General features: G+C 39.5%; 1 protein-coding gene across 2 annotated transcripts in view; it reads left to right on the top strand.

Annotated features, from left to right (window-relative positions):
- LOC138630365 (leucine-rich repeat and fibronectin type-III domain-containing protein 2) overlaps positions 1 to 21,117 on the top strand; it is a 132,065-nt gene that overhangs the window by 30,443 nt on the left and 80,505 nt on the right. For both annotated transcript variants that reach the window (XM_069714663.1, XM_069714662.1), the window contains exon 2: positions 11,683 to 11,815. The gene's annotated coding sequence lies outside the window, so the exon portion shown is untranslated. The remainder of the gene's footprint in view (positions 1 to 11,682; positions 11,816 to 21,117) is intronic.

The raw sequence follows: 21,117 nt of genomic DNA, 5'->3' as shown, positions 1-21,117 counted from the left end.
TTTCAAAAGCAACTGCAATCCGGGAACTTGTGTTTAAATAACCTAGTGTATAATTCAATAAAGTGGTGCTTATGAGTATTTCAGAGCATATTTAAGGCTTTAGGAAAGGTTGGATGGTGATGAATTTTGACTACACTCCTCCAAATATGTTTGTGGAGATTTCTGATTTGAAACGGTTTTCTTGGAGGCAACAGCATTTATATTCTCTGCTTGAGAAATGATGCAACAAGTTATTTTTTAGAAACAAATAAATAAGAAAATCCACAGGCCCACATAGCAGAAGTGCTTCAATTCCTCGACAGTAAGGCTCCATATCGTCACTCATTTCCCAGAGTGAAGCAACTGCTTCAGTGTCCAGCCTTCCAAGCACATACATAAGCAATGGACTCTACTCTGACAAAAGGTCAGAAGATACAAGGAAGCAGTCTGCAGAAGGAGTTTGATGTGAAGGGCACTCGCTGCTGGGTTCACTTGGCTTTGGCTGCTTTTCAAAGAAAAGCGTCAAAAGAGAAAATGGCTACAGGCAAACCGAGGTTGGGCAGAAAGAGTAATGTCATTACTTGTTCATGAATGATTTAATTGTGTTTTCAGGCATTCTTCTTCTTATTATCAATCTCTCCACGTGTTGCTGAGTAACAATGCCATTCTTTTTAATTGTACTCCAAACCGATGTTTTAATTGTTTGGAGGTAAAAGCGACATCATTCAGTATTAAAACCATGACCTCCTTGATTATCCAAGCAAAGATTCAGTCATTCTTCAATCCATCTAACCCTTGTTGAGGCATATTTCCGCAACACCCAATTTCAACCTCATGGTGATGCTAGAGAAAAATTGAATAGATCTTCAAAGTCATCGGGCTTCATCCTCTAAGGACCATGAATGTCTATACTAAACGTTTTGCCAACCCATCCAGTAGATATTGAGATGTTTTACTGGAAAATGTTTGTTTGGGGGTAAGAAAAGTCAGGGGGTCACCAACATTTTTTACAACTTAACAGTGGAACCATAAATGTCTCTGACAACATTAGGTCGTGATACCATAGAGCCACATGGCTACCGGGGCCCAAAAAAGTCCATCTGGCTAGAGATCATCATTAAAATTATGGCTAGTACATGTAAGCATGTTGTGTTTACTTCCAGCTAATCACTTATTTTCTCAGTCATATTCCTTTGATTTCGAGATAATGTAAAAAAAGTTGTAGAGAGCAGGTCAAATGTATGTGTTCAATTGCCAAGGTAAAACACCGTCACCCTGTCAACGTAAGCAGCAGATCAACAGGGTTTCCTGCAAATGACAGATTGTTATTCAGGTCATGCCAGCAGTGTCCGCAAATATATATCGAAGGTTACAGAGCCAATATGTTATTCCTGTGCAGTATTCATGCCAGACTGCACGTTATTCTCTCTCTTGTTTGCATGGACATGTAGATGTTTAAATAGCATTGAGTTACTGTACAGAATATAGTATGAGACAAAAACCACATGGTTGTGGTGTAAGCATTAAGTGGCTGCTGCTGTGCTTCAATTAGGCATCGTGTGTTAGGTCTTCTCATGCTTTAACTGGAGTGGAAGTAGTTGCTGTCGTGGGTTTATATTCGATAGAGGGGAAAAAAGGCCTCTATAGAAGGAAAACGTGCCACCACGACTTGCTGTGAACAGCTTATGGTGGTCGTGCATAGTGCGTGGTAGTGAAGTATCTGATTAGTTCCATGCATGCTATTGAAAGAGGCTAACATGCAGCGTGTAAAGCACAAAGCACGTGAGAGAGGTCTTACCTTTTATGTTTGACCTCCAGAGTTTGTGACGTTTTTGAAACATAACAAAAAGCCACGACACGAGCCACCGATAGATGTAGGATCATGGATGGAATGCATTACACGCCAATGGAAGTTCATTAATCTCAAATGAGAGCATCCATTGTAGCTGCATCACATCATTGCAGATGCACTGAATCAGGGTGACAGTGTTGCATGAATGCAGTGAAAGGCCGAACTGTTAGCTCCCACATAATGAAATGTGTGTTCAAAGCACATTTTGTGGGCAGATCAGCTGTAAAAGTTTATCGATTTCCTCTAAAAACATTGAAGTCACAGAAGTTAAAATTGAACCTACATGCGGGTTAGCAAAAATCCATTATAGATTAAAGATGTTGTAGGTACAGGGTAAAGTACTATATGTGCTCGAAGATACCAGTATATCTCAGGCTTTATGTAAGCATTTTTCTGTTTTTTATAAGTAAACCGCCTGAGGACAAACTGGAGCTCCGTTTACCATCGCAGAGTTCCACTAACGCTCTGCCCCAAGGAAAAGGCCAAGCAGTAGACAGGTGTCCAATATACAGGTACTGTGGCTATTGCTGACTTGAAACTTCTACAGTCTGCTGTGTGACCGGTTGCCTCTCAAAAAACAAACGCATGCGAGGGATTAAGTGCAGGCAGTGGTTTACATGATCTAACTTGCTGCGGTACAGGTGGTGTTTGTCTGTGAGAGTACCGATGGTACAGACATTGGCGTTAATGAGCTTCTTTGCACCAGGAACCTATTAACAACCATTAAATAATTATGTGCTGCAAAAAAAACAACTATGTGTGAAACAACAAAGACAAGTATGCTGTGTTGCCCTTTTTTTTTTTTTTTTTTTTTTTTATCAGCTCCCTAATTGTCTGTGTTAGCCGCTGCTGAGCAGCTGGAAGGACATAGTGTCACATATGATGGCACAAACAAAGCACTGACCTTTGCAACTCCAGCTGGAGTGGCTCCGTAGCATTCTCCATCCACAGAAAGAAATATCAGATTGCAACTGACCTCCGCCGCTCGAAATACCAGTGCCGCCATAAGAGGCTTTACTACAGACTAGAGGAGGTTGAATAGGGATAATTTAATGAAACATTAGACGAGAGCACTCCACAGTCCTTTAACAAATTGCTTCTCCGACTGCCAAGCTTGGCTCGATTTGGGTTGCCTGAAGGAGGAGCTGAGGTACAATGGGAGGAAAGAGCAGTTATCACCTGCAGTGCTCAGGGGTTGGATATAATACTGCCCCCAAAACAGTTGAAATATAGAAGATTAGGCTAAACTATGATGGCTGAGCCTTCCCTAGAAAGGCTACTGATGGGTTTATGAGAACTTTCCGCAGGACGGATTAAGCGTAATGGCAGGCCGTTGACCTTTGACCAGCAAATTCGGAAGGCGCACTGCCTCAAATCCACAGCCACCTACGGGTGTTAACAGGTGGCTGCTGGGTATATGCCTTTACTGCCAGTTTCAGGTGAGTGTAAGCTGGCCTTATTAAGACATTTGATCGGCCCAAAGAAGCATTTTGGTGGCATCACAAATAAAATTCACCCCTCATTACCTCTTTGTGCAACAGTGTTCCTCAGCATTGGATTTAAAGCCAGCCACTGAGTAAAGCCTTGAATTAGCTTAATGAGAAGTGCTGGGCACACGACTTAAAGCTCACGTGGAGAGAAATTCACGAACAGCCACTTAAAGCCAATAAGACGATTGTGTCTGTGTACTGTATTCAGTGGTGTGGATAGATTTTGGCTTGTGCAGAGAGTGTATTATGTCTGTGCATCTGTCCCGGTCTGTTTTAGCTGGACGTACATTTTTGTGCTTGGCATATGGATTCATTATTTCAATAATTAGGACAAAGAAAGCCTCACAGTCATGAAATGATAATGGCTTAACTCTGCTCTTTTGGGTATTAAGTAAAGATGCGACATCTTTCAAAACATTGTGGAAACGCAGCCATACATTCACACGAAAACACAAAGCGAGACTGTCAAGATGAAAACAATTTATTTTAATTGGTTTAGGGTTAGCTTTACAAAGAGATTTACAATTTATCAAACCAACACATCTTCCGTGGGTTTCTCAGACTTAATTAAAAGAAAAAATGAAAGTCAACGGGAAAATCATTACTCAAATTGTTGATTGTGTAACCTAATCGGTGGCTAATCTGGTTGAACTAGCTTGTTTACCTGACCTGTTCCTTGCCGCCACTTAACCAATTATTAGGAATGTTCATGTTTCTATGAACAGGGCAACTCTAATTTACTCATTACTCATTATAAATACTGCTCTTTTACGCCATATCTTACCACTATAAAATATATAACGAGAGGCAGCAACCCATATCACTGACAATATACCTGGTGGGGAAGTTATGTTTTACATAGTTGAAATTAATTAGCCCAGAGATATCTGCCTATCATTACAGAATATATATACTGCCTTCCCATCTTGTGCACCTATGATTTTGAGTCAAAGCCCATTATATTTATCCCTATTTGTCTGTATGCCTTACATACAGAAATATTTCTACCCATCTCTTTAATTTAGTTGCTTTTTTCTCAAAAGTTCCAAAAGAACAGGGTCTGCTGGGAAACACTAATTGGTTTGTGATATGTCATGTGTGAGGGGTGTTTGGCACAAAGGAAAACTATTTATTCAAGGACAAATCACAATTATATTATACTGCTGTCAACTTTTGTAGAAGTAACAACACTCATGGGTTAAAACTGCCAACTGTGATGTGTTTTGTTTTTTGTTTTTTTTCTGATGATTCCCTGTAAAGATGGGCTTCAGTGCCATGCAACGCATCAAAACTGACTGAAAGGGCAATCTCAGTGTAAACACACTGACAAGGCAGCGCTAGTGGGGGCGGGCTAGATAGACATTCTATATATTATAAAACAATCTAATTAAATAGGTCTAAGTGAGGGGTAGACATATTCCTTTTTAGTTTATTCACACACACAAAACCAACTCTTTAAAAGTTTGGCATTTACTGTGTCAAACCTTAACTTGACAGCTTTGGCAGCTCTTATTGTGCTGCAGGCGTGTCTGAAAGAGCTATTAAGTTAAGAACAACCCATTAGTCAATGAAATTTAGGGTTTTAAATTCTAAAAGTAACGATTAAACATTTTCAAATAACACGTTGTCCAAGTAGATGGAATTAATGATAGTTATTGTGAGATTAGTTCATGTTTTTTTTTTTTACATTTACCCAGTGTTCCTTGACTGTGTGGTATATAAAATGCTAACTGTATTTAATGAAAGTTGAACAGAAAGTATTGTTGCATGTCACTTAATCCCTGCATTGGATTACAATAAAGAAAAAAGGAGGGGCGGGGTGACAACTGTCATGCTAAGACTACTAATGATTAAGCCTTCCAGGTATACGTGTGTTTGTACATCACTTTGGCTGCAGTGAAGCCATTTAAACAAATGTTTTTACCCCATCTGTCGAAAAACCTTTTCCCTCTCCCGCTCCTCCTCATTATTCTCCTGTGTTTTTCTTTCCACGCGTCATCTGACTGTGTACTGAGATTATGGTGCAGCACGGAGAGGTTAGAGTTCCCCGTGGTTTCTTATTTTGTGACCACATAAGAGTAAGAAAGCAATCTCGCAAACAAGGTTGAATAGTGCTCCACCATCATCACATGTTTACAGTTAAGATTCAGTTAAAGAGTGAGAGATGAGTGGAGGCAAGGTCGCTGACTGTGGGAAGAGTTGGGAGCTATGATCCATACGGAGTCAGTACTGGCTTAAAGGAAGAAAAACTTCCCATTACCCCGTGAATCAAGGATGGTAACTCAAGCTCTTTCTGGCCTTTAGCTTTTCACTTGTGACCCATTCCGCCTAGAGTTGAAAAAAAAGATCTCCATTAACCCACCGGAAGAGGCCTGCAGCCCTGAAGGTCTCACACATTTCCCACAGATCTGTAGTATATCAGATCTAAATGAGTCCACAGGCTTTTTGTCAGATAATGCTGACAAGCAGAACACGTAAATCACATTAAACCCTGCATGAGTCATTATCAATGTGCATAGCCGGCTGTGTAGACAAGTGTTAAAACCTCCCTATGGCAGCAGTTCGAAAAACGTGCCTTTGATCAAGAAATGTCCAGGGAGGCAGTAAAACCGCAAGCAGGTGCATCCGTTTCAGCCATCAACTCAGGAGATAGAAGGAGTTTGCTTGGACACAGATTTAATGCTTTGAGGCAGAAGATATGAAGGATTTGTGCTGAATAATCTGAAGGGCGGGTGCTCTCCTTCACATCGGTAGAATGTTGCTGTCGCTTTGCTGCATTCACAGATTTGTTTTGACGTCAGCAGCTGGGAGAACGCAGTTTGGCCAAGATGAGTTTCTTTACACCTGCGGGCTTTTGCATCAGTATAACACAGCCACAGTGATTAGTGCTTAGTGTTAGATTGTGTAAGATTGAAACACCACTGTGGGGAGAATGAAACAATACAGTGTATGAAAATGTCTTTAAAGACTCAGTTATCATGAGGAGGGTTGATTCTGTATTACTGTAAATGTGAAAAGACATCATTTGGCGGGTTCTTTGAGTAGATGGCTGCTAAAAGCTTCTCAGCCAGCACAGAAAGGTTTCCGCTGTGCTTCCTAGATGCTCAAAATCAACCACATTATTGAAACTGTAAATACGTATTGTGTTCTCACATTCGTCAGGGACCGGCAGGTGTTATAAGGAGCTTAACAGCCAGGTAAACCTGCTCACTGACAAAGCCTGATTGACCTGAGCAATGAGCAGTTGTGCACAATTTATATTGGTGCGTGTAGGCCTCCCCAGCAGAATGCTAAATTCTTTGTTATGCAGAAGTGGACGAGAGAGATGGATATCATCGAATAAGTTATGACATCTGGATTGTACACTCGCCTGAATATTATAGTCTATATCGTGGTTAATAGCTGCACAGCTGCGATTGAGCCACGGATTGTGAGGCATACTGGGAATAGCTGATGTCGATCAACCAATACAAGTGTAATATCAGTGCTTTTCTGAATCCAACACAATACTTTTTTTGGTCTATTTGTCAGAAATACATACTCCAGGATAAAATGCTTAACATTTAGTCAACTGTTAGCTGGTTATAAAGGACTCAATAGACTTTAAACAATGGGCTAATCAGATTGTCCAACACAAACACTTCCACCTCAATCAGGTAATTAGGGCCACATCGATAAGCTCTCTGTCTCCTTTTACTTTGTAAGTCTTTTTCTTTGAACTTCTACAGTGGTGTGTTAAGGAGGTGCTAAGAGTGCATGACCCGTAGAGCCACAGAAGCCACATCAGTAGGAAATGTGCCAGCTTGACGCACGTAAACCACAATTAACCTTTAAACTTCACTCTCAAGTCTCCTTTTTTCTATTCAGTTACTTATTGTTTTAAATATTTTTTTTAAGTATCTTTATGGAGTGTTCTTTATTAAGTATGGCCATTTCAAATACTTTTTTCTTGACACTCGGACAACATTAGAAGCATACTGAACCTTGCAAATTTTAAGAGCATTACCTCAGGAAAAAAAAAAAAATGCAAGCTGGTAGGAGGTCTTGAAGCCACACGGTGACTAATTCTAGATAATGTGGGTTGGTTCAGTGCACTTCCCTCATTTGCAATTTGAGTTTTCTGAGCCAAACCTCATCCGGTAGAAAATAAATATGCCATCGCCTTTGGGAGTAACAAGTAGTGAGTCCCTGAGTATTGGTGCAACCCTGCAGATTTCTCAGCGAACCTTTTTGCTAATGGAGTTGCAGAACTATCTCCTGCAAGGAGAGAGAGTTTGCTCAAATGAGGCAGTGGAATGACAGGCAATAGACTGGAAAATGTGAAAAAGAGAGAGGAGGTGGAGGTGGGGGGAGGGGGGGGGGATGGACTCAAGCTGATGTGTTTATTTGCCACTGCAGGTGCCCAGCAGACATCTTGGTGGGCGAATGCATTTAAAGTCCCCAATGCATAAAAAAAAAAAAAAACACACAGTCTGTCGCCCAGCATAAATATCTTGAGAGATCAAGCACACCCTCAGATGCTGTGTAGTTCGGTGTTGCTTGGTTTCAGAAGTTCATACAGGCCCTCAGAGGGAGGTTTGGAGTTGAAGTCATTTTCAGTCACATCTCAGTTAACTGATTTTATCCACAATTTAAGGCAATCATGTAAAATCTGACACATTCAAAACCATGTTCCTGAGTAAAAATCTATTACTTTGTGGTTAGGATGACATTTCTTTTCAACTGATGTCTAATTATGAAGTAAAGGGTTTTAGTTGATGTAGACATATGTGGTAGCTGTGAGAGTGTATCAAGTGCAGTTGACTGGAATAAGAAGGATAGGCAATGGAAATCGAGCTCTTTACACACAGGATGAGGATTTATCGGTTGGATATCTCGGGCACCACCAATTTACACCAAAGCTGGATTGTGCCATAAAGGCATCATGACAGCTTCACATGCTAGTGTTGTGTGAATCATGCAACACAATCAAAGTCTTTCTTCGCCATGGAAGCAACGTTATCTAGTACCAACATGTAACTTTATCTTTTCACTTCCATGACGGATGCTTCATGGCATTATTTGCAGACACCTCTCAAACTGTTTTTGTCTTGAAAAACGACCACGGAGAGAAGCTGTATAAAAAGCTATAATACAAAGCTAATGTAGAGCATATTTCAAAACGATCAACTCTACAAAGCCTTCCGGGGTGATTTATTACATTGCAAGTAAACGATGACTCATGTTAATCAGTGATGCATTGAAAGATGTAACATTCCTAGTTAACCTTTCATTGTGTACCAACCAACAAAGATCTCGTTAGCCTAGGGTCATAATGAATACTGTATACAGCTTGTATAGCATCTGCTTGATGGAGTTTAAAACACTGTTGGCTAATAATAGGATTCTTTAGGTTTCAAAGTCAGGCTAATTGGACCTTTAAGGTTAACATGTTAAGTTTTAGCTTGGGGGGGTTGAACATGCAGGCTATTGCTAAGCTATGTTGAAAAGTAAAGCTACTAAAAACTTTAAGGTGGAAAAATTAAGCTAATGTTATTTTTTTTAAATTAAAAAGCCAAGACAATTATATGCTTTCAGTTTGAAAAAAAAAATAGTTTAAGTTGATTTTAAGTTTAATCTAATGTTAGAGTAAAAAGATAAGGTACTAAAATATCATTTTTGGTTTAGGTAAAACAAAAAACAAAAAAAAAACCTCTGGGGAAACATGAACACAGTGCTGTGATTCAATGGCCTGTATGCTTTTAATGTGTTTTTAATGTCAACACTGTAGAATACATAATTTATCTTTGAAATGACTGTGACCTTTACATAACCCACTCTCCAACAAATATTGTGTACTTTTTTAAAATTATTTTAACCTTAATTCAACCAGCAGAGTCACATTGAAATGAATAATCTCTTTGAAGGGAGACCGAGACATGTTGCAGCATGAATCAAAAAAACATACTTGCAGATGAAAAGCACGTGTTTTTGGTTTGAAGTATGAAAGCAGCTGGTGGACCAAAAATCATCAACATATAAAATAGTTTGGGAGGATACTGTTTAGGGAAGACGACAGAATTACTGACCTTGAGTCCGAAGACAGATACACTGCTTGGTTTCCAATATGTGGGCACTAACTTAACCCTTGCTGTTTTTCTCAGCCAATCCTTTACAGTTGCCATTTGGAGAGAAGAATAGCCGGTGTTGCTATGGCTCACAAGATGTCTGCTCTGCTGGACAACGATAAAGTGACTATTGAAGGGCGCTTTAAGAAAGTAGACTTTGAATAAGCGACTGAGATAGCAGCGGCCCAATCAGAATCCACTTTAGCGGGATGATAGCATTCAGGTCCCCAGTGGCAGAAACGAAGATGTGTCATAAATTATGAATTTCCATGAGAACGGATATGGATGGCAGTGTTATGCAATAATTGACACAGCACTTAGCTTCAAGTGAAGCTGGCTGGTGGCTGACTGATGTATGCCACAGGCACCTGCATCCAAAACATTTTAAAATGATTTGCAAAGTCAGCATGATGCAAAGAAGCACCCTCAATTACCATGTTGACCCCGAGGCTATATCATGGGGCAGCCTCGTTACAGAAAGCTTGCTTATTAACTGGCAATTTCTGCGTATGGGATAGGATCGGATAGGATATTATTGAGTAGGTTAGGCTAGGATAGGATGGTATTAGGTTGGATAGGATAGTATTGTATAGGATAGGATAGGATAGGACAGGATAGGATGAGATAGGATAAGATAGGACAGGATATGATAGAATATGATAGGATAGTATTGGGACAGGATAGGACAGGATAGGATGAGATAGGATACGACACTCTCATCAGAACCAAGGAATTCTTTGAAACCTGCCATCTGCAGGTCTTTCCGTAGATATTCTGCAGGGTTCATGACCATCCTTTGGATGAGCCCTTAAATGACAGTCAGAGACTTGTTCTGATCCACTCCAGTTCAACATTTACTGTATGCTTTGGCCCATGTTGATGCTCTAATATAAACCACATCCACAGTTGAAGATCACTGCATTGTACAGCAGATTTTTGTCAAGGACCTCGATGTACAGTATTTGTCTGCAGCCATTCTTCCATACTTTCAGACTAGTTCTTGTGTCCCTGCTGCTGAGATGCTCCCACCGTCAAGGTTAATAGTGACCATCATATTAGCCAGGTGTTCAACAGACATGGTGCTTGGACTATTTCCCAAAGAGTTCAAGTTTTGTTTCATCAGACAATAATAATTTTCTCCCTGCTGTCCGAGAACTTGTACTAAATGCTGTTTTGCTAATTCCAAGCAGGCACTCGAATGCCTTTTACTCAGTTTGGCTTTCGTCTACCTGTTCTCCCATACAGATCTGATTGATGGAGTGCTGCTGAGATGTTCTCTCCTCTCTGCAGGAGCTCTCTCAAAAGTGACAGTTGGGTTCTTGGTCATCTTGCTGAATAAAGCTTTTCTTGCTCAGTTACTCAGTTTGGCCTGCTGTCTGACTTTAGGAAGAGTTGTGGTGTTTTGACACTTCTCCCTTTTCAATTTAGTGTAACCCATTTCAGATGTTTGTTTCATTATTGGCACACATGATTTGAAAACAGGCAAAACACATGTTGTGATTTGGCGCTATATAAATAAAGTTGAATTAATGAATTGCCACACCACAAGCTGAAACTCAAGTTTAAAGATTAAAAAATAAAATAAAAATGTAAAGGGCCAATTTACCCAAATACAACAACAACAACAACAACAAAAACAATTTATTTTGTGTCATTGCTAAGACAACATTTAAGCTAAAGAACAATTTCACACTTATTTCTAAATCAAAATCGATCCAAAAAGCAAGCCCTCGCTGGCAAAAAAGCAGATAGTGTTTGGCCAGTGTAATACCATACGACTCTACATCTAACTGGCTTTCCACATTGTATTTAATTTAAACCACAAAAAGTTGTCAATTTGATCACAGAAAAAAAGATAAGAAAAGCATGACGTTTGACAAATAACCTTCTTTTTTTTTTCTTCCTGAAAGTTAGTATGGAGCTTATTTTACCATTCTATTTGTATGTAGATTAAACAAATAATGAGATTTCCTAAATGCATTTATCAAAATGCTGAAATTGTCCTTATCTTGTTGAATTAAAATCTCACCTGAAGTGATTACAAATGGTGTGCATCACGCCTCGGGTATTATGTACGATGTTGAAAACACATACATATTATACATATCAAACTCCAGGTCTCAGTCAGAACATGCAGTCCCACCAATCTTTCTTCTCGGGGGGAAAAAAAAAACAAATAATAAAAAGACTAGAGGCCACACAAATGTCCAAAACCGATGCTATTTTTCAGCCTGTCCTCACTGTTTTCCTGCAGGTGAAAGAGTGAACGAATGAGGTGGAGGACTTCTTCCTCAGCACACACACACACAGACGTCACCTTGCGACGTTCATCCGTGGAAGGAGGAGAAAGACTTGGCAGTGTTTGCTGCCCGCAGGAGGAATTCAAGGTCAGTGCACAGTGCGCTCACACAGAGACACACACACACACACACACACACACACACACACACACACACACACACACACAAAGAGTGGCTTTAGAACAAATAAACAGACAGAAGGAGTGTTCTGTTCACTGTTTGTATTGAGAAGGGTCAAGCGAGTGGATGAGATCTGAGGCTTCATCTGCATCACGTGCATGAACAAATAACTGGAGAGTCAAAGTAAGATGAACACACAAATTCTATATTTTATTAACATGTTCATTTGGCTGATAGTTCCCAAGTGATTCTTCCTTTGCTCCCTCTGAACTAATATTATTATTATTATTCTTTCTTTTTTAAATTGTTTCCATATTTGTGCCTCTCCAGCTCCCTTCTGTCCTTTGCCTTCTCCTTCTTTCCTTGTTTCTTTCCTTCCTTCCTTTTTTCTCATCTGCTTTTCATCATGTGTTTTTTTGTTCCTTCTTCCTTTCTTTCCACCTTCCTCTCTATTCTGTTTCTCACCGTCTCCTTCCTGCCTTCCTTTTTTCGTCTTTTGTTCCTTCCCATGTTTATTCTCCCTTTCATCTGCTCCTTTTCCCGTTTTGTTTTTTCTGCCATTTGTCCGTCTTTTATTCATCCTGTTATTTGTTGCTTCCTTCTGCCTCACTCTCTTACTTCTTCCTTTCTCTCTTTTGTTCCTTTCTTTCTTCCTAACTCCTCTATTGCGTCATTATTTCGGTCCTTCATACCTAACCACATTTGTATATGTCCTTTCTATTCTGCTTCTTCTTTCCTTTTGTCCTTACAATTCCCTACCTCTCTTGTGTTCCTTCCTTCTAGTTCTCCCTTCTGTCTTTTATTACTTTCTTTCTCCCTTCTGTCCTTTCATGTCATGCCTCCTTTCTTGTCTTTAATTTTTTCTTCTTTACTTATATCATCTCTTATCTTGTTCCTTTCTTTCTTCTTCCCTTCCTTCCACTCATCTTTTTCATCTTCTCTCTTTTCTTACTTCCTCTCGCATTTACTTTTATCCACTTTTTCTCAATAATTTTGCATCTGTTGTCCTTACTTCTCTCCTTTTATCCCCCTTAACAGTTCTTATATCCAAAGAAAAATCACTAATCAACACTTCCAAAGAACCACTGTGCTGTCCAAGGATATTTTCCCTGTGAAGTCCACACACTGGGAAGAATTCTTATTTTAATTGCTTCCCTATAGATCTCCTCCTCACCAAGGAACTGGGTTAAGTGCATATGAAGAGAGAGACACTTTCATTGAATGGTACCAGCCACAGATACTGCTGAATGCAGTGTAGCGCTGTCCTCCAGGTTATTTAGCTACAGCTATGAAAATAAAAAGGAGATAACTTGGATGTCTGGTTGTTTTATGTGAACGTTGACGTCCGTTTTAAAAAAAACTTTTTAAAGTATCAGTGCTGCACAGGCGTCCTGACAGGATCATGTTGACTGTACTTCCTCAACCTACATGTGTGAACATGAGGACGCTGGCGCATGGAGCTGCTCAGTGTCGTGACTGCGCTTCAGGTTCATCACACTTAGCAAAGTCTCTTCGATGTTGAGGATGAATGTAGTGTAAAACATTTACGCCACAGTTTTTACTTTTCCTTCCTTGTTTATTTGTGCGTAGAGTTCGCCAGCTATTCGTCTTCAGCCTGTGGTGGAAAAATAGAAGGAGATGCAGCACAGCTCTCCAACAATCAACCGCACATACCGACAGAACCAAGCCTCCATGATCACTTCTGCCTTCTCTCTTTTTCATTCCTCTTTTCTTTTTTTGTTTCTTTCTTTCTTTCTTTCTTTCTTTCTTTCTTTCTTTCTTTCTTTCTTTCTTTCCCTCATCCCATATTGTCTTTTCTTTCTTTTGTTACTTCTTCCATATTCCTTTTGTCACTTCTTGCTTCTTTCATCCCATCTGTCTGATATCTCTTTTATCCTTTCCTTTCTTCCTGCTTCATGTCTTTTGTCCTCATTTTCTTCCATCTTCCTTCCTCTCCTTCCTTTCTTCCTTCCTCCCATCTGTCTCTTTTTTTTGGTGTTCTTTCCTGCCCGCCCCCGTCTGTCTGCTCTCTCTATGATTTTCATCATTGTTGTTTTGCTTCCTGGTAAATATGGAAAGATCTCATGGAGCTGATGATAGACGAAGTTAGGGCTGTGACATTCCCTTAGGAACGATACCTGGCACAAAGTAATTGTAAAATATTTCTAAGTGATGACGTAACAGGGTGAGGATAATAATACCTGTTCTATAGGTTGAATCCCACGACACTGTGAAGGACAGGCTGATGAAAACACAGACCGAATGTAAGATGTGTTTCATTGCCAGAGAGTGACTACGTCCATTCACATATTCTATATTAAATGGAGTTGAATTGGACTCACACTTGGACTTATAAGTTATTTTCTTGCATCTATGTGCTGTCCTTTTCTCTCTCTGCTCTCCTCTCACCCCAACCGGTGGAGGCAGATGCTCCGTCCACCCCTGAGCCTGGTTCTGTCGGAGGTTTTCTTCCTGTTAAGATCGTTTTTTCTTCCCTCTGTTGGAGGTTTTTCTCCCTTAAAGAGGAGGGTTTTTTTCCCCTCCTAGCTTATGTGGGAATTGTTGAATTGTTGGGTTTCACTGTATAATATTGTAAAGCCTTGCTGTAAGGACTTTAATGTGTTAAGTGCCATGAAATAACCTATGTTGTGATTTGGCGCTATATACATGAAATTGAATTGAATTGAACAGATGATTTGATTTGGTTTAATTATTTTTGTCTCATTCTCCTTAATAATTTGCAGATATCCTTGTTTTTCATTTAAAACTCACACTTGCTTCTGCACTGAAGGCTCCACAGTGGGACTAATAATATTTTTTGTTAATTATATATTTGATTTTCGAAAGTAGATTATAAAGTTATCTGTGTAATTCATTACATATTTGTGCTATTAGAGGGAAGTGTCCAGTAATATTATAAGTTAGCTGGAAAATGATATTTTCACTGAACTTTGGTAACGTGTAGAGTTTATAGCCAAGAAACTGATATGCATATAATGTAGCCTGGATAAAACAAGAAGTTTAAATGGTAACAAAATACAGATTGTATAAACTAGAAATACGCATAAGTACACACAAAAGCATCATATCAGTTTGTTTCAAAAACAAACATGATTCATTTTAACATTGTAACATTTGAATTTAATTTAATTCGTGATTTCAAGCTTTCTTTGACTCAAACTATTTGGTTTGGTTTTCTTTCTTCACAGTTACTTAGCGCACTATTCAACAGCCTTGTCACGGCAATATTTAGTTGTACTGGCACAAAACATTATTACGTCAGGGTTCTCTTCGTTTATAATTGTGTTCGTCACATGGTTACAACTCTAAAAGCTTTAATATTTTGCGATTATGGTAGCATTTTGATTATAGCATTTACTAGAAATACTTTATGTTGTACTTCATTTATTTTTTACTCATATTATGTCAGTACTGTACTGTGGGGACTTTTTGGATTGTACAATGTAATTGCATATCCATTAGCTTATCGGAGTTTGCCCACCGAGTCTCCGTGTCCTCCCAAGAGCTTTCCTTAATAAAACATGATTCTGTAGTTGGCTGTCAAAAGTCAAACTAAACCCTTATAGCTAAACTTTCTTGACATTTTTAAGAGAGGATTTTCAGAGATGACATTACATTGAAAATAATTAAGAGCTACTTTGTGTTAAAAGGTGATTGGTCTAAATCAATACTTAAATTACAAATCCATATACAGGTGAAAACTTTCAACATTGTTAAACAATCATTGAATGCTGATGTCATTAACAAATCAATAATTTCGTTCTCTAGGAAATGTCTAATCTCTCTGGTTCTCTTTCTCAAAAATAAGACACTATTATCTATCACATTAAAAGAGACTAATTGATATGCCAAATAAAGATCTTCCGACATTGCTCCTCACACACACATTCACACTCCATCCTCCATGGTATGAATTTTAATAATAGACAATGGAATATTGATGTGATCTCAATATGTCACTCCCCAACATATTGAGTAAGTGAAAAGTTGCTCTCAGTGGACTAGTTGTATTAAACAGTAATGAGCTCTGGCTATTTGATTGGAGGGTAGTTTGGTCTCAATTCAAGTTTCTTTTCCTTTGAAGTCATGACTTTGTTGGATCCAGTCATAGGTTCAGAATTTCTGTTGACTTTAATAACAACCAAAATTCAATTCTTTGAAACAAAAGTTGAAGCCCACATGTTATTTTTAGTCAACTTGACTTTGTTGCTTCACGTAAATAGTTTACTCTTCTCACTGCAACAAATATCCAGCACACCCTTTTGATTTCCATTTCATTATCAGGCTGTGAATGCTCTGCTCAATCTGTTGCTGCCATGCAGATGCCACACCGCCCACCTAAAAGCAAATTATTCCTTTGCTGCAAGTTATTGAAGTCATTATTGGCACTCCCCATTCCTACCTATCCGCGATCCCCATGAGTGATTGAGGAAAGGTCGGGGGTGTAGAGGAAGGGTGAGGGTGATAGAAGTAGAGGGATGATGAAGGAAAGGTGGGTGTGATTGAGGGGTAACAGAGGAAGGGTAGAGAGGGGTGGTGTTTGGGGGAGGGAGAGGGACAGCAGACTCCTCTCTCACAATGTCGTTGTCGCTCTGGTTCTTGAGCATCCAGCTCCAGATATCCCATCGGTGTCTCTTTTCTCTCTTCTTCTTCTCCCCTTTTGCCCTCTGTTCTTTCTCCTACTTCTCCTCTTTCGCTGTCTTATCAAGCTCCCAATTTTTCTGTTTTACTTTCTTTTCAAGCTCTTTCATCTCTTTTACTTTCCTTTAGAGCTCCCTCTCCTCTTTACCTTTCTTTTTGAGCTTTTCATTTGACTCTTTTACGTTCTTTTGACGCTCCTCCTTTAAGCTTCTCTTTTACTTTGTTTTTGAGCTTCTCTTACTTCTCTTGTGTTTATTTTCAAACTCCTGCTTCTTATTCGCTTTCTTTTCCAGCTTCTCCTTCCTGTCTTTTGCTTTCTTTTTTAACTTCTCAGAAAACTCTTTATTCTTCTACTCAATTTCTTTCTTTGCCTCCCCCAAGTCTTTATTCTTCTCCTTAATGTCTCAGTCCTTTGTTTTCCTTCACCAGGTCTTTGTACTTTCCTGCCATTTCCTGTGCTTCCTCTAGGTCTTTTTCTTATCCTCCAGTACTTTCTTTGCCTCCTTCAGTTCTTTTTTTCTCCTCAGTGTCTTTTTGCTCGTAAAGGTTCCATATTTGTCCCATTACTTTTTCTTTCCCTGCAGTTGTATCTGGTGCTCCTTCATATTCTTGATTTCCTGGCACACTTTGGCCTCCTGGAGCACCAGCTTGTCGTTCTGTAGATCTTTTCTTTGTTCTTCCAGCAGATTCTTCTCCTGGTTCATCTCCACCTCTGCCACCCTGCTTTTCAGGGGAACCTGAAAAGTAAGGCTCTCAGTGAGTCTCACATAGAGACCTTCCCTTTTTCCTTCTTGAGTTTGCGGATTTCAATGTCCTTCTGGCAGAACTGCTCCTTCAGTTTGCTTACTTCCTGCAGGTCGTAGGTGGACTGGATCTCTGTCCAGAGTGGACTGGAGGCCGGCTTTGTCTCCCTGCTGTTTGGAGTTTACGTTCTTTGCTCACTTTGCCTCAAGCAGTTCTGCCAGCCCATCAAGCTCAATCTTGTGTGTCTCCACACATTTCTCCATGATGTCCATTCTGACTCTCTGCTCACCCACCTTGCATTGGAGAGACCTTTGTTACCTCAGTGCTTTGACATGCTGGTCCATTCTTCAGATCATCACTCGTACATGGTCGTTTTCATGGTAATATCATGGCATCTATCTCTTTTTTTAAACAGCCACATGGATGTCTTGCTCTTTTGACATAAAGCCTCTCTCTAGGCTAATGTTATACAGACTTTGTTAGAGACATACTTATGATAGCTTAGGTTTTCTACTCCTGTGTAACGCATTGTAAATAAAATCCACACAGATTAGTTTTGTGTTAAATGTCGTTGAAGTTGACGAGGTTACAGCTATAGCATGCCACAAGTGGTTCCGATCCTCTCCGTGGCATATGTCGATCCCTAAATGGTATGCTGCTTAAATTCCAAATCAGATGGTTTATACATCAGTCAGGCTCTACTAAATATCAACACCATGCATATAGTCTACATACATGATACAATCCCCATGAGTTGGCTGACAGAACTGTGGGTAAGGTAGCTTTAAGATTAGGCAATTAGCCCCTTAACACTCACATGCTCAAATACAGCCTGAGTGTCAACTTTGCTTCTGTATTTTAAATGGAAATGGCCCATCACGAATCCACATCAAATACAATTTACAACCATTTGAAGAAATAACCCACACAGCACCTACAGTTCCTTACTTTGTAATAAGCATACATACTGCATAAGGACGTTTCTGACCTTTTTTGTTGTCTATTGCGCCACATACGTCCTATGAGCTGCACACTGTTTTCACTGTAAGGGTTAGAAATGGTGCCAAGTTTGTTTTTTGTTGTTGTTGTTGTTTTGTTTTTTCATTTGTCTGAAGTAAACAAGGGGTTTAATGTTGAGAGTTTAAAGCACTTCATTAAAGAAAGTGTAGTTATAGTTAACTTTACAGTGATGCAAATTTTCCAATATGAGCATAATTCCAAGACATAGTTGCCTGGTTCTGGTTAATGTTGGTTTATTACCAAACTAACTGTACCTGGAACACAACTCTGCATGCAAAGTGTGGAATACTGCTCGGCTGCACTGCTGAACACAAAATGTAAGTATATTGTCAACTGGCAAAAGGCCTAGTTTCTGTCACGGGAAGAAAATACAAGTGTTTGGCTTATGACCCACTGCAATGAAAGTAACTGTCCCGAAGTGCCATCGTTTTCTTTGAATAAAGCTTTGTTTTCACTGCAGATATCTTTTGAGAGTGGGTGTGCTTGGAAGTCTTCCCGAAGACATTAGTGAAAGGAATATGGAGAAATATACGATATGCTTTGAATGTTACCCAAACAAATTAAGTTCAAGGAACTTAACCAAACTTGACAGTGAAACAAAATCTGTTACATCCCACCGTCATGCAGATTATATAAAAACTGGCTGATGAAATTGTAACAGAGATTCTTCTTTGCAGCATTTGTTTTTAGCCTCCTCTGACTGAGCTTTGATCAGAAAAATGTCTGGATGGTGCGATCCTCGAATAGCTCAGCCTCCTACAGCAGCTGTTTATGAACTTGTCCCAAAACTGTCACCCTGGTTGATGAACAGTAGCACGAGCCCCAGGGATGTAAGGTTTGATAGCTGGATAATGTAAGCCCCCTTATTTAAGAATCGTCCAGGGGTGGCCCACGTCCTCTTGTCCATTAATTCTTCGCTCCTGGGGGCTACCTGACTTGTTGGTCCTGTTCACCTGCCTCATTCGAGGAGGAAGCTGCAAGTCAGAGGTGTTGTTTCTCATGCTTGCGTCATTGCAGTTGAGACAGTAATGTGTGATGGGATGGTGCCTGGGGTTCCACCATATGCTTTCACCCAGAAGTCCTTTCATTCTTCGTGTTTCAGTGAGCTGCGTTTTGTGTTGTATGGGATCTTTTTGTTGATAGAGACAGACACACAGGAGTGATGGGGATAAGAGGATATGAACTGGATGGAGAAATGGAACTGGGAGCACAATGGGATAAAATAGCTTCAAATGCTCACTGTCACATTGCTGTTTCACTGCCAAGTGATACCGTTTTTCAATTTAGATCTATTCTCATATAGTGATGAACAATGTATACTTCTTTTTACATATCTTTGGCCTCGTTTTAGCACCAGAACATGAGCCCAAATGGATCTCATACAGTTCCTTATGTTTAATTTGTCAGGTTCGAAATGGGATCCTTTTCATTATCTGCATAATATACAAGAAATTGAAGTTAATTCACTTTTTTTCCCGGAAGAAAACGCTAAAGGATTGCTGATGTACCGACGAGTGATGTCACATTCCCAGAAATGTGGTAGTTTGGTCGCTGATAACATTCAAGTTCCTTGATTCTTGATGCAAATTGTGATACCAAAATAATAAATCAGGCAGTTGCATGTATTTCAACATAAAACCCCCCTTTTTTTTTTTTTTTACTTAAATTTGAATACAAATTGAAACTGCTAAACTGTTGCACACGCAGTGTGCCAACACACACACTATATTTTGACAGATTAAGAATGATGATAGTCTTCTAACGTTATGAGCAGCATCGAGCTCACGTTATGAGCTACCACTACCAATGCCATCATTCGAATTATGAAAGTTATTACTACAGATTCTGCTGTTGTAATTCACATACAGCAATGTGAACATTTTATGAACATTTTGATAAAATGTTGGAAATATAAAGTAAAAACAATGAAATCTGTATTTCCTTGGGTTCTGTGCACAGAGCCAGATGTTTGTTTTAAAGATGCTAATAGCTGTTTGTTTACTCCTTTTGTTCCAAATGCTCTGTGACACTGTTTGCATGTTGGGTCTTTGTTGTCAATATGGTGGTAATTTGGTCACGATCAATAAATGCAAAAATGATCGTACGTGCAAAAAAATCTCGCCTTTTCCATAAATTGATGTTATTGTCCAGTATCTAAAGTGACTTTGATCAAGTAAAGATGCATTTAAAAAAAAAAAGAATTATGAAAATGAATTAAGGAAAGCATTTCAGGTTAAGCTGTTCATCAGTGGTTCAGATGTTTTGAGAGAGTTAAAACCCAGATGCCTTTCTGCAGAGACACCAACATATATCCACCTCAAGAAGAGGAAAACATTTTTATATTCCTTAGAAATGTGCGATCAGACACGTACATCTTTAGTGGCCTTTTTGTTTGTGCGATTTACACCAAACCACAAGGACATTTCAACATTTACATTATGTGTGCGGCAGCATTTCATGTAAGATTTGAATGCCGTGTTTTTTTTGCCCGTACAAAGCACTGTGGCCACAACTTGAAAAAAGAACATGCAGTTGGGGAGTTTTGTTGTGTAGAAATGTCCTCGTCTGTCGCTCACTCTTTCCTCTGAGGAGTTGTTTGCTGGAGGACATCCCCTTTGTTGGAAATGTTCTCTCACTTCTACGGCTTTGGACTGAAACTCTGACCCACTGATGTGTCTGCACAATCTAAAACATGTACTAACTGGAATGTTTTGGATGATTGCTCTCAGCTTTTATTTATTTGTTTATTTTGTGCCTTTTTTTTTTTTCATATAGTACATTGTAGACATGTGGGGAAACTGAGCAGGGGAACAAAATGAGGTGACGGTCTGTCCGGCAGGGAA

This window comes from Brachyistius frenatus, unplaced genomic scaffold (assembly GCF_029030835.1).
Source record: "Brachyistius frenatus isolate BFR_SWC_R1_liver_20210118 unplaced genomic scaffold, ASM2903083v1 Contig_133, whole genome shotgun sequence".
Lineage (NCBI taxonomy): Eukaryota > Metazoa > Chordata > Actinopteri > Embiotocidae > Brachyistius > Brachyistius frenatus.
The sequence above is the reverse complement of the archived record's forward strand: the minus strand, read 5'-3'. Positions and strand labels throughout refer to the sequence as shown.